This window comes from Grampus griseus (assembly GCF_964374135.1).
Source record: "Grampus griseus genome assembly, chromosome: 18".
NCBI classification, from domain to species: Eukaryota; Metazoa; Chordata; class Mammalia; order Artiodactyla; family Delphinidae; genus Grampus; species Grampus griseus.
The window spans coordinates 5,406,985-5,420,173 of NC_139012.1; positions in this window are offsets into that span (position 1 = coordinate 5,406,985).

Below are 13,189 nucleotides of genomic sequence, written 5' to 3' on the forward strand. Positions count from 1 at the left end.
AAGTTCCCTTGAAGATTTTTTTCAAGTATATCCCTGTTTTAAGACAATTAACACAAGGTGGACAGCTGGTTATGTAACTTTGGACAGGTTATTTATTCTAATTAAAGACTGTCCTCATCTATAAAGAGGCGATAAGAACAGTTTCCACTTCATAGGATTTAGGGAAGGGGAGTTAAATTAGCTGAGCTTACCTATGTAAACATTTATACCTATGCCTGGCACATAGAGAGACTCTGATGTCAGCTAGCATCGATTTATCTATTAACAGCATGAATGGGGAGGGGAAGACAAAATAATAGGAGCAAAAAACTCAAATTCTAAAATAAAAACAAATAGTTCGTTCCTAAACTTAACAAAAGTCATTCTAAGCCAATAACAGGATGGTTGAAATGAAGAACTATAGTGAGATGACAAGAATGGAAATGTCAATTATGCTCTATCTGCTTCAAGAACAGGAGCTAACGGTATTGTGAGATCTGGGGGGAAACACTTGCATGTGTCCTAGACAAAAAGGATTGCCCTCTTGGAGGTAAACAATACGCAAGCAAATAAGCCCAAAACAATTCATTTCAGTAAGGTCAAGCCATTAAAAAAAAAAGTTAAAGTAGACATCATCTCATCTAAAAATATGGAAGGAGAAACAAAGGCATCACGAAAACTATAATTAACTTTTCAAATGACAACAGAATTAGCCAATGAAGTAGAAGCCATGGGTTGTCAACACAACAATTAGTCCTCACTGGCTGAGTAAACATAAACGAGGAAGTAGTCACTTCTAAGTGGTTTTTCATTTTATCACTTTCAGTGGCGTCAAATACACTACAATTAAGACAAGTAGCACGTTAGGTGACACTGGTCTCACTGAATCTGAAGATCACTTTCACGGCAAACACTTTGTTTAGAGCGCCATACACTCAGTAGGAGAGAATAAATATTAAATGAAATGATACTGACACCGAAGGGATCATGTGTCTGGCACGTTGACAGTCATCTTAGCTGGAATGCATGGAAACCCAACTGGATGTCTAGTCTACTCGGCAGGCTATCCTCATTGACAAGTTGAGAAGTGTTTTTGAAAGAGAATTAGTGACCAGCTGTCCTTCCTTTACATTAAAATGAGAGAGGGAAATGTAACCAGAATGCAGCAGGAGAGGTTTAAGTTGTACGGGAGCTACAATGAACTCATGCACAGAGGAGTTATTAAACACAGGCAGGTACCAGCAAAGACAATTGTAGGACCTCCTTTAAAGATATTAAAAACTCAGAGACATAATCTGGGCAGATTCAGGTACAATGATGCTTCAGATTAAGATATACAAATTAAAGTGAACAGATTAGGGTGAACTGGATGAACTAGGACTATTTAAGATGGTTTTTATCCTAATATACTGCAGTGATTTTAAGATTTTAAGAATGCAAACATTGAGAAAGTCAGACTTATCGCAAAAGTTCTGCAAATTTTAGGAACTTGATTCCAAATTCAAGTATTGCAGTTACTTTTTACAGCTACTTTCTGGGTAGGAAGTCACTACTATAAAATAGTTTGGTAGATATCACAGAGACTAGCTATAGAAAAATTATCCAAAAATTCTAATATGACCATTAATTTATCACATGTCCAGTGCTATAAATCATGAATTACACAGAAAGTGCTTTCGCAGTGAGTAACTTAAAACAGCTCTAGTCCATTGTCTTCTTATGTTAAGATAAAATGTTTATTAAAATAGAATTCAATGCAGTGATGAATATTGTGTAGAATAGATAGCTATTGGGAAGCTTCTGTATAGCACAGGGAGCTCAGCTTGGTACTCTGTGATGACCTAGAGGGGTGAGATTGGAGGCTCAAGAGGGAGGGGATATATGTATACATATAGCTGATTCACTTTGTTGTACAGCAGAAACTAACACAACATTGTAAAGCAAATATACCCTAATTTTTTAAAAAAAGGAATAATATTTAATGGGTTGGGGAAAAGTTTGTGACATATTGGTCTTAAAAAAGTAGATCATCTAACTAAGTAAGTTGTCATTTAAAAAATTTTTAAAGACATATTTATAAGCACAAGAAAAATACAAGAATAAAAGAATATTAACTAATATATTTGCAGAATTTCTCAGTGATAGAATTAAAGGTGGCTTTCCTTTTCTCTCTCTTTCTTGTGTTTTCTAAACTTTCTATGATGAATATGTATTATTTTATAATGAGAAGCAAAATCTACTATAAAAATAAAGAACATTGTGTCTTAATGGGGAAGAATAGATTAACATTCTCAAAAAGAAAATGCTATGGTGGAGGAGAAAACACTACATGGTGAGTCTAATGGGCACCCTTTCATCCCCTAGGCCTCTCCTCCAGCCTGTGTGGAGGCAAGTATGTTCAGGTGGACAGAGCGGTGAAGTGATAACATCTATTTAAAAATATCAGCCGGCTAAAGCAAATGCTGCAGAAATAGCCTGGCGTTTTAGAGTATGATGAACCATTTGGGTGGGAACTTATTCTGACGAAATACAGCTACCCTCGCGAAAATTATGCCTCTGCACCCAAACTCAAATGTATCCAATGTGCCTTGTGCTACAGCTGAACTTGACTGATGAGTGCTCCCATAATGTGCCATTTGTGAAAGTTTGGACAAAGAATGAACCAAATTTTCACCTTAGCAAAATCTTTCCTCACATTACAAATGAATTACAGGGCTTGCGTTTAAAATTCACAAAAACCTTTTCAAACAACATCACGTTCTAATTTATTAGAGCAAATTCCTTATGGAATTCTTTCTTGACCTAACCTAAATTATATGTACTTTGCAGTCATAAGCTGTGTTTTTCCATTCTAACATAATGTAATTTTTAATAGTCAGTAATTTATATAAAACCTTCACATTAGAATCAGAGCATGACCATATAAAGGATTGAAAGAGATGTCAGCTGTTATCTCACCCTCTTTAAAGTTCACCAGCAAAGGGAATCAAGCCCCTGCATGTGTACTTTTTCATGATAGAAACTAATTGTCAATATTTGTTTGTTAAAGAAACAAAGCATATTCAAAAGAAGATTGGATGTAACTAAGGTCTGTTGCCTGGACTTAGAAAGGGGGCCAGCGCTTTATCCCTGGAGCATCAGCCCATGGTGGGAAGAACTAGGATAGTAGAAGTCCCAAGGGAAACCCCAGATTTCTTTAAGGGAATGAAGGAACGTATGCTCTGTTTCCCAGTGGAGTCTCGGAAGCCTGCAGCTTCTTAGAGAAGCCTCACGACCAATGGTTTCTGAGCTCTAGAGTAGCGGTTCTCTACATGGATGGTCCCCCCCAAACAGCATCACCTTCACCTGTAAAATACAGACTTAGGGACCCAACTCAAGCCTACCAAATCAGAAACTCTGGGGTGGGGCTCAGCAGTCTATTTAACAAGCCGTCCCGGTGGGCCCGACCCCTGGCTCTAGCTCTACAGCTGTGGACGTATAATTACCAAGGGAAGCCTCAAGCAAGATGGTTGTGGAGATCATTAGTAATTAGCACTCTTCCCCAAATATTCCCTGTTCTCTCCCTGGGCCTGCAGTGGGATTGTATCTGCCTTATCCTAAAAGTTAGGTGTGGCCATGTGATCTGCTTTGGCCAATAAAATGTGAGTGGAATACCACGTTTCATGTTCAAGATGACAGCTGTAACATCAGCTGGGTTCTGGAGTGATGTGGAGCAAAGCCCCAGCTGACCCTTCAAAGATGTGTTACATGAGCAAAAATAAACCATTACTTCTCTAATCCACTGATTTTGGGAGCTGCTTGTTACCACGACATAACCTGGCCTATCCCGACTGATAAAAGATGTCCATGGACCACATGTTACTGCCCAGAGCATCCCACCAATGTGGTTGATGATGCTACATACATCTCAGGCACAGTTTCATCACCAACATAGAAGAGAGAGCATCCCTGGCTTCCCAAGGGAAAAAAAAAAGGACAGGAAAAGAACAGAGAAGACAAGTAAATTGGAAAAGGGGAATTGTACATTCAAATATTTTAAAAATTGTTGTTCTAATGACCATAGGTCAAAGCAGGGACAACAGGTAACTGCAGCTAATGTCTACATGTGAATCTCAAAGAGCAAGCATGGCAGAACCCCTCAGCAAAAGACATGGGTGAGAGGCTTTTCTACTGGTGTCATGACCCCAGGGGCCATCTTGGAAGAAAGACTAGAGAAAGAGGGGCGGAGGCAACAAGAAAGACTGAGGATTTACATCAAAATCAGAATTGCTGGAGTTAAACTACGATTGACTATGTTACCTTGAATTAGACTTGCCTTCTCTACTATAGGTGCAAAATTAAGGCTCATGATCATGTTAAAGAGAAATTGAGAAAGCTTCGTTTGTGTACTGATTTGTGCTATAATTTTTTCAATCGAGTAAAGGAAACAAAAAACATATACATCCACAGTGTAAGAGATCACAAGGAGACAGTAACAGGGCAACGGGACAAAGAAGTCCAGGGAGATGGCGCTCTCTCACAAAGTGTGGTTCTGGAAGACCTTTTTTTCACTTTTTAAACTTTTGAGCTGAGTCCTGAGGATGGGAAGGAGCCAGCTCTGAAGTTCTGGAGAAAGTGACATCTGGCAAAGGAAAGAGCAAATGCAAAGGCCTAGGGGCAGGTATTAGTGTTCAAGTGACAGGAAGAATATCTCTATATCTACAAGGGCTGAAGGTTTTCTCAACCAGGATTGCCAAGAGAATTAAGCCCTATAGGAAGTGACTTGAGTGACACCTTCTCAGTTCTCTCAAAGGTGGGGCCATTCTTGATGCACAGGAGAGAAGTCATTATGTACAATGCATGCTTCAGGCACTATGGATAATTCTCTCACAGAACCTCAACTGAGAAGGGCTGGCTGTAGGGTAGGATGTTGGAGAGACTTTGATGGAATCAGCAAGGTGGGCAATGGCCAAGTAAGCATTCTGGGTTTTATTCTATGTACAGTGGCCACCCCTGGGTTGTAAGCAGTGGAATGCCACACCCTGACTTCTTTTGTAAAAGATCACTGGCTGCTGTTTGGAGTATGGACTACAGAAGGTCAAGAGAAAAGGCACTTATTCCACATGAAAGATGACAAGGCGAAGATAGCTGGAGTGGGAGATGATGAGACATGTCAAATTTAGAATATAATTTTAATGTAGAGCCAGACTTGCTTGTGGGCTAGGTGAGGAAAGATGAGGTGAATCAAATATGATTCCTGAGCAATTCATGGTTGCGATACCGTTAAAGGAAGAGTGGAATTGAGGATGGGAGAATCACGTGGAGATGCCAAGTCCACAGCTGAATATAGGAAACTGAAGCTCAAAGGAGAGGCCAAGGCTAGACATGCAGATAAAAGAGTCATCAGCCTAGAGAAGTATTTAAACCACATCATGGGATGAGATCACGTGATTCTATTAATTTCTCTTGGGAAGTCCTTCAAAGTAATCTCTTCCACTTATTTCTACTGCCATTAATCTTTGTTTCCCAGAAGCCCCACTACAGTACTTCTGCACCCAGTGCACGGTTTCTCTCCTTAGCAGTCCTTCTTGTTCATAACTATACAATTTATCTTCCTGTTACACAAATTAAATTAGATTGTTCTTTTATTCAATAAAAACTGAGCGCTCATTATGTGCAAATCTCTCATTTAGGTGCTTTGGTGACTCAAAGATGAATAAGAAATAGATTTTGACATTAGGTGCTTGTAGTCTATAGAAATGACAGGTTTGTAAAAAAAAAAAAAAACAACTATATTTCAGGGTAGAAAGTGATTAGGAAGGAAAAGGAAAAAATAAGTATCGTGAGAGTTTTAAAAGCTACAGACCTAAAAGGTCATTGTCAGGAAGTTTGTATTTGAGTTGGAAGAAGATGCCAAAAAGATGTCTTGACTCTGTTGATTAAGGTCATGGTCCCCGTGGCCCCTAGTCTTTCAGGATCTCCTTAATTGGGTCCTCCTCCACTTCTCTGACTTGGAAATGTTGGAGTTTTTAAGGGTCCAGTGTCAGGCTCTCTTGTCTTTGGTGCAACACTCATCCCTTAGGCAAGCTCATCTACCCTGATGGAAAATCCATCATGTTCCTCCAATTATGCCTGAAACACCATTTTAAAAAATGCGAATCTGATCTTGAGAGTACTATGCTGTTGGGATGAAGGTCCAAAATCTGATCCCCATAGCCCCAGCTCCAGCTTTTCTCCTGTTCACTCTCTGAACACCAACCACCCCAGTGCCTCTGATAAGATCCACTCCATCCTGCCTCCGGCCCGTTGTCCCTGAGATTCCCAGTGTTTGCAAAGTTTCCTCTTTTCCACCTTCCTGTATGAGCCCGCTTATTTCTCCTACTGCTGCCCAGATTGAATGGTGACCCCAAGAAACCTTCCCCGATCCCCCAAGACTTGCTGTTATACATTCTCACAGCAGCTCGTATTTTTCCTTCATTGTCCTATCAGAATTATAACTAACTTATTTATTTGTGCAATATTGCTTTCTTCCTCTCTGTCCCAATAATCCGTAAGCACCACCAGGCCCGAAACCGCGTTGCTCTTATTCAACGCTGCACACCCGGGACAAACAAGGCTTGGGCCGTAACATGTGCACTTTAGTCATTATCAGTCAAAGCAAACGTTCTCTCTCTCTGGTTCCTGATTTGACTTTGTGCCCCCTCATTTCTCGGGCGCGCCCCACCTCTACCACTTCAATGCTGTTTCTTCTGTACCGTGATACTTCACAGTTCCACCTGCTAAAACCCTAGCCATTTTGGAAGGCCATTCTCTCCTCCCCCCTTGATCACGAGGTCCCGCCCATTCACTCTTGCCCCACGTGGTCTTCCTCTCCTCTACAGAGTGGTGTCTTCTCTGGGTTGTTCCAACCAGCCTGGATCGTTACTGCCAAGCTGCACGATGATCTGTAGGTGGTGAGGACTGTGTATCCTATACCTTTGTATGCACGGACAACACCTGTGGTAACATTTTAGAACTTGGGAGGCATTCAGATCACACTTGCAAAATGAATCGTTATCCAAAATAAAATTTAAAAAAAGGTGGCCGTTAAAGGGCTAATCTTAAGTTATTTGGAAAATTCTCAAACGTGAAACACCTCATTCCTGCACAACACCGAACAAAGAGAGAATTAGCTTTCTGACACGTGGGCTGTGATTTCCAAAGAGCTAAGAAAGAATTTTCCTATTCTCAGATTTCAATCGACACCAGTAGTTGTTCCTAATCCATTTGTTGTCAGGGATCTTGCTGGAGTAATGACAGTTTCCATGACATTACACAGGCAGATGGTCAGATTGTAGAAGGACCAGTTAGAGTGGCTGTTGAACTCATAGGAGAATATAATGTGAAAGAGACACAGGCATCCTGGCCATCTTTAAATATTAAGAAGACGCTCTGCTGGAAGAAGAATTGGACTATTCCAGATGGCCCCAAGAAGCCTTTCTAGGAATAATCATTAGATATTTCAGGGAGATGAGTATTTACTTAAGATGTAGGAGAGCATTACAATATCCAGAACTTTCCAGGGATAGAATGAATGACCTGCAAAGGTACTGGCTCTCCTTTCACCGGATGCATTCAAGAAGTTGCATAAATATTTAACAGAAACACTGTAGGAGATTACAAACACTGCAAGGTTGAATTTAGCATTTTCACACTCGAGATTCTTTGATTCTACCATAATAACAGCTAAAACGTACACAGCTTTAACCACATGCCACGGCCTGGCCTAAGCATTTTGCATGTATTACCTCAGTTCATTGTCACAACTATTATTACACCAATGATTAAAGACAGGATAACTGAGGCAGAGAGACACTGAATAATTCGCCTTAGTTCCCACAAGCAGTGAGAGCTTGATAGCAGGAGATCTTTCCGAGCCCAGACTTTCATTCTGCATCTCATAATCACAGGACAGAGGTGAGTCCAAAATGGGAAGGAGCTTGCCTGGAAAATGAATACGAAGGCAGAGAATGGGACGGCACAGGAAGGCTGTGTTAAAAAGACATCACCTCGGGACCTGATGGCACAGACGTTCCCAAACTTCACAGACTGGCCCGAGGCTCTCACTTACCCTCCTGTGTGATGAGCACAGACAGAGGCCATTAAACACCCTGCTTCAAAGTGTGACCCAGATTAGAGTTGGAGAATATGAAACCCGTGTATTTGAATTCTCCTTATACATCAAGCTTCCTGAACCATTAAGACAAATCTCTGAAGGTTAGTTCCCCAAGAAAGAAAAGAGAAGGTACCAGCTAAAACCAAGACAGTACACAGGGTGGAGCAGGAAAGGGACAGTGTGCGTGGGGGAGGAGAGGGGGAAATAGAGGAAGAAGCAAGACGTCCATGCGGGGGCCTCGCAGAGCTGCAACTGGGCGAGTGATGTAGAGGCACCCCGCGCTTGTCCACACGGCTGCTGAACTCGAAGGTCTCCTGTCTCCTGCCCCTTCTGGGCTCCAGCACTGGCACAGGGACAAGGGGAGAGCACCTCACTGGGACCTCGAGGTGACTGACATTCCCAGTGGGAGACAGGAGAGTAACTGAGTCCAGAGCCAGAAGATCTGTAAGGAAGGGGTGAGGTTGCCCCCAGAAGCCAAAGGGTGGAATGCCCAACCCTGAGGCCAGTTGGAGGGCACACAGACGATAAATGCCAGCAAGAGCAGACACTAATCAATGGGGGTATTGAAAACACTGGTCATGGTCAGTGCCAAGAGGAACACGTTGACCAGAAGGGGTGCAGCTGGCTTATGAGTGACCAGCCACGGCAGGCAACAGTCTGGCCGTGGCATGGGATATTCAAGGATGCAGAGAGGTCCTGCCTGGACCTGAGGCTCACTTCACACCCATAAGGACACACGGTTGCTCTCTCTACCCAAACGCTGTCTTGGTGAGAAGGATCATGTAGATACACTAAAATAATAATGATAAGAAATTTTTAAATTAAAAAGACAACTCTGGGGGCTTCCCTGGTGGCGCAGTGGTTGAGAGTCCGCCTGCCGATGCAGGGGACACAGGTTCGTGCCCCGGTCTGGGAAGATCCCACAAGCCGCAGAGCGGCTGGGCCCGTGAGCCATGGCCGCAGAGCCTGCGCGTCCAGAGCCTGTGCTCCGCCACGGGAGAGGCCACAACAGTGAGAGGCCCGCGTACAGCAAAAAAAAAAAAAAAAGACAACTCTGAGCATTTGGACAAAAGGGACTGAGTTAACCAAAACAAAGCTAATTCAAAATCGAGACAAAGTTTCCCTTCACCATCCCGTAGGAATGGGAGTTTGGGTCAGCAGCAGAGAAATAACAAATTACATGTTTTTCCCCCACATTCCAATTTGCTGAGAGTTCAGTTCCTCCCTCTAAACATACAAAGAAAGAAAGAAAGTTAAGCATCTTGAACTATTTGTACAAGAGGTTTTATAAAAGCATTTCATTGACTTGGAATAGATTTCTCTTTGTTCCACTGAAGCAATGCTAATTGGAAAGAAACCAAACCAGCATTATTGTCCACCAATGGGTCCACAAAGCACAGGCCTCCTGACTGGACAGCCCCTGGCTGGGAAGGTGCATCAAAGGTAAATTTTAGCTCCTGATGCTTCTGATTTCCAACTTTTGCCAAATGCATTCTCCACTAGAGCCTGCAGAGTTGCCCAGCAATTTCATTTAGGACATATCACTGAATGCCTTTAAGCCCACCTACGCCTCACAGAAAACTGGCCGGAGTGTTCCCCTGTGGTTTACCTTGAAGGAACTGAGGCCAGGAGGAGAGGGAAGAACCCAGGCAATGGATCCCTGGCTGAGTCCAAGACCAGGAGTCACGGGAGGGAGGGGGAGGGAGGGGAGGGAGGGGCCAGGCAGGGCAAGGGTGAGATTTCTGCTTGAGTTCAAGATTCCACATGTGCAATAATCTTGTTTCTGTCTCAGTCCGTTTGGTCTGCTGTAACAGAAATACCACAGTCTGAGAGGCTTATCAACAACAGAAATTTATTTCCCATAGTTCTGGAGGCTGGAAAGTCTAAGATCAAGGTGCCAGCAGATTTGGTGTCTGGTGAGAGCCCACTTCCGGGTTCATAGGTGGCCGTCTTCTTGCTGTGTCCTCACTGGCTGGAAGGGGCAGGGAGCTCTCTGGGGTCTCTTTCATAAAAGCCCAAATCCTATCCATGAAGGCTCCACCCTCATGACCTAATCAGCTCCCAAAGGCCCCACTTTCTAATGCCACTGGGGTTAAGATTTCAATATATGAATTCTGGGAAGACTCAAACATTCGGTTCATAACAGACAGTAAAGCTGGGGATATGGTATTGGTGAAGTAAAGTGAAAAACAATTTGTTGGAGTCCAGTTGGCCGAGGACCTAGGATGCTGGATATTGGACTGGATATCCTCAAGGGTATTAAAGTGATAAGACAACGACTAGATTCAGGGTAGAAAAATGTGTCAGGAGCTCAAGCCCGGAATGATTTGAGGGCATGTTCAAGAGTTTGGTCATCGAAAATGAAAAGACAAGGTACTGAGGGTATAACCTGAGAGCAGGAACCTCAAAGGAAGAAGATGTTTAGATGTTTTGAAAGTGAGGTAACAGCCAACGTAGCAATGGCAGCGTGTGCATTTCTTAGGGATGCTATAACAAATTACCACAAATTTAGTGGCTTCAAACAACAGGAAAATTTATTCTGTTACAGTTCTGGAGGCCAGAATTTCAAAATAAGCCTTTGGAGCTACGGTTCAGGAGTGGGTAGAGCTGCTCGGCCCCTGGAGGCTCCAGGGCAGACTCCACTGGCTGTGTCTCCAGTTTCTGGTGGACTCTGGCATCCCTTGTTTTGTGGCCTCCCAACTCCAATCTCTACCTCCGTGGCCATGTCGCCTTCTCCTGTTCTGTCTGGATGTGTCATCAAACGCCCCTCTGCCTCTCTCATGGGGATGAATGTGACTGCGTTTGGGGTCTGCCTGGATTACTAAGAATAACCTCACCATCTCAAGATCTCTACTTTAATCACATCTGCAAAGATCTGTCTCTCTCTCTCTCCTTCCCTCTCTTTCCCTCTCTCTCTCTCTCTCCCTCCTTCTCTTTATCTTTCTCTCTCTCTCTCCCCTTCTCTCTCTCTCTCCCTCCTTCTCTCTCTCTCCCTCCTTCTCTCTCTCTCTCCTTCTCTCTCTCCCCTTCTCTCTCTCTCTCTCTCTCCTTCCCTCTCTCTTTCTCCATATAAGGTAACGTGCACAGGATACAGAGATTAGGAGGGGCTATCTTTTGGGGTACCTTTGTTCAGTCTACCACAAATGCTAAAGTGGATGTGGCAGCAGGGCTCCTAGGAAAGTGCTGGAATTCAGTTAAACCAGGGGTCTGCAAACTACAGCCTGCAGGCCAGTACCAGTTTTTGTAAACAAATTTTATGGGCACACAGCCATGCCAGCTTGTTTACATATAGTCTCTGGCTGCTTTCCTGCTACAAGGGCAAAATTGAGTAGTTGAGACAGTAACCATATGCTCCTCAAAGCTGAAAATACTTACTCTCCAGCCCTCGACAGAACAAGTGTGCCCATCCCTGGGTTAGACCAAGAACATGATGGAATGATCCTAGGGAGATGACGAGGTTTTCATTTACAAGTGATCAGTAGACCTGTGTGCATAAGGTCAGTGGGAGAAAAACACACAAAATGCCACCGGATTTTACACTTAGACCTTGATAGTTTGGGGTATAATATTTCAATAAAATTGTGAATGTAGAAAACAGGTATTAAGAAGGAAATGCTAAGAAAATGGATGTTCGTGAAATATTTTGCGCTTTGCTTAATAAAATATACTAGTTATCCTCTGTATTTATATATATACAAATATGTATTTAGTAACTACTTATTAGTTGGTAAAATATATTTTCTTGAAAATATTTTCCAAGAAGTTTGTGTATCCTGTTAAAGGAAAAAATTAGAATCTGAGTATAACAGCATAGCAGGGTAAAAATAAAAGTAGGCTTGTGATATTGTTTAATCAAGAAAGTCTTAAGACTGTAGACAAAGAGGGGAAGGAGAGAGACTAAAGGAGGGCAAGAAGGGGACGGGAAAGGTGGTGTGTGAGGCACCAGCCCAAGGACCACAGGGACCAAGACCTCGGGGAGAGGGACCCACGTAACAAGCACGAAGGAGCCTTGTTCTCTCTCGGGCACCAAGGAGGAAGGAGTGGACAGACATCTAGACCCCTTGAGGTAGAGGTCCCAGCAGAAAAGGGGCTTTGAAACTTTGTAACAAATGGAATGTGGCTAATCCTGGAGTTTAGAAACACAGGGCTCTGTATAGGCTCCTGATTAAACTGAGAGCCGGGAGGACTGAGTGAGAAGTTTTATGGGAAACCACAGGGTAGAATCGTCAGCTGACTGTGCGGAGCGAAGACTGGGCGCTGGCTGTGAGAATCTGTGTAACGGCTGCCGTAGGGGATGCATGGAGGGAGTTCACGGGAGGCTACGGAGGGTCTCAGCTCCACTGGGGAGCGTGGATTTGAGCCAGTCGGTAGGGAGCTGGTGGTGTGTGTGTGTGTGTGTGTGTGTGTGTGTGTGTGTGTGTGTGTGTGTGTGTGTGTGTGTGTGTGTGTGTGTGTGTGTGTGTCTGCGTGTGTTTGTAACAGGGGGAGAATCAGAGAAAGATTTACAGAGAGAGGGAGACAGAGACTGAGCCTGGGAGGGAGGGAGATTCTCCAGCCGTGTCCGGCCTTCCTGGCTTTGTCGCTGCTGAAGCACGTGGAAGGCAGCCTCACTCAGGGCGCAGCTCTCGACAGCGGGCTGGGCCACAGTGTCAGGGCAGGAGGGAGGCTTAGAGACAGGACAGGGTTACAGTGACTGCTGCCAGGCAACTAAAGCAGAAAGGGGCAGGGGCCTGGGAAGACAGGAAGGTGTCAGGGAGGCCACCTTTCTGTTGGTTCTTGTATCCTCGGTGACTAGAACAGTTCCTGGCACTCGACAGGTGCTCAAATATTTGAGCACTGGATTAGTGAAAAAGTGCATTTTTGAGAGCCCTCCATGTTCCAAGCACAACCATCACAGCAAACTCCCCCAGCGGCGTTACCGGGAGCACCCTACAGCCCACACTGACCACCCACGAGGACAGCACTACTCCAGGGGCCTGATGCGATCTGCCCGTAAGGGGCAGAGCGGGGATTCCGACAGGCGCCCGACGCTCCGTCTTTCCCACACTTGGGCTTCCTCTGATAAACCCTCTGACG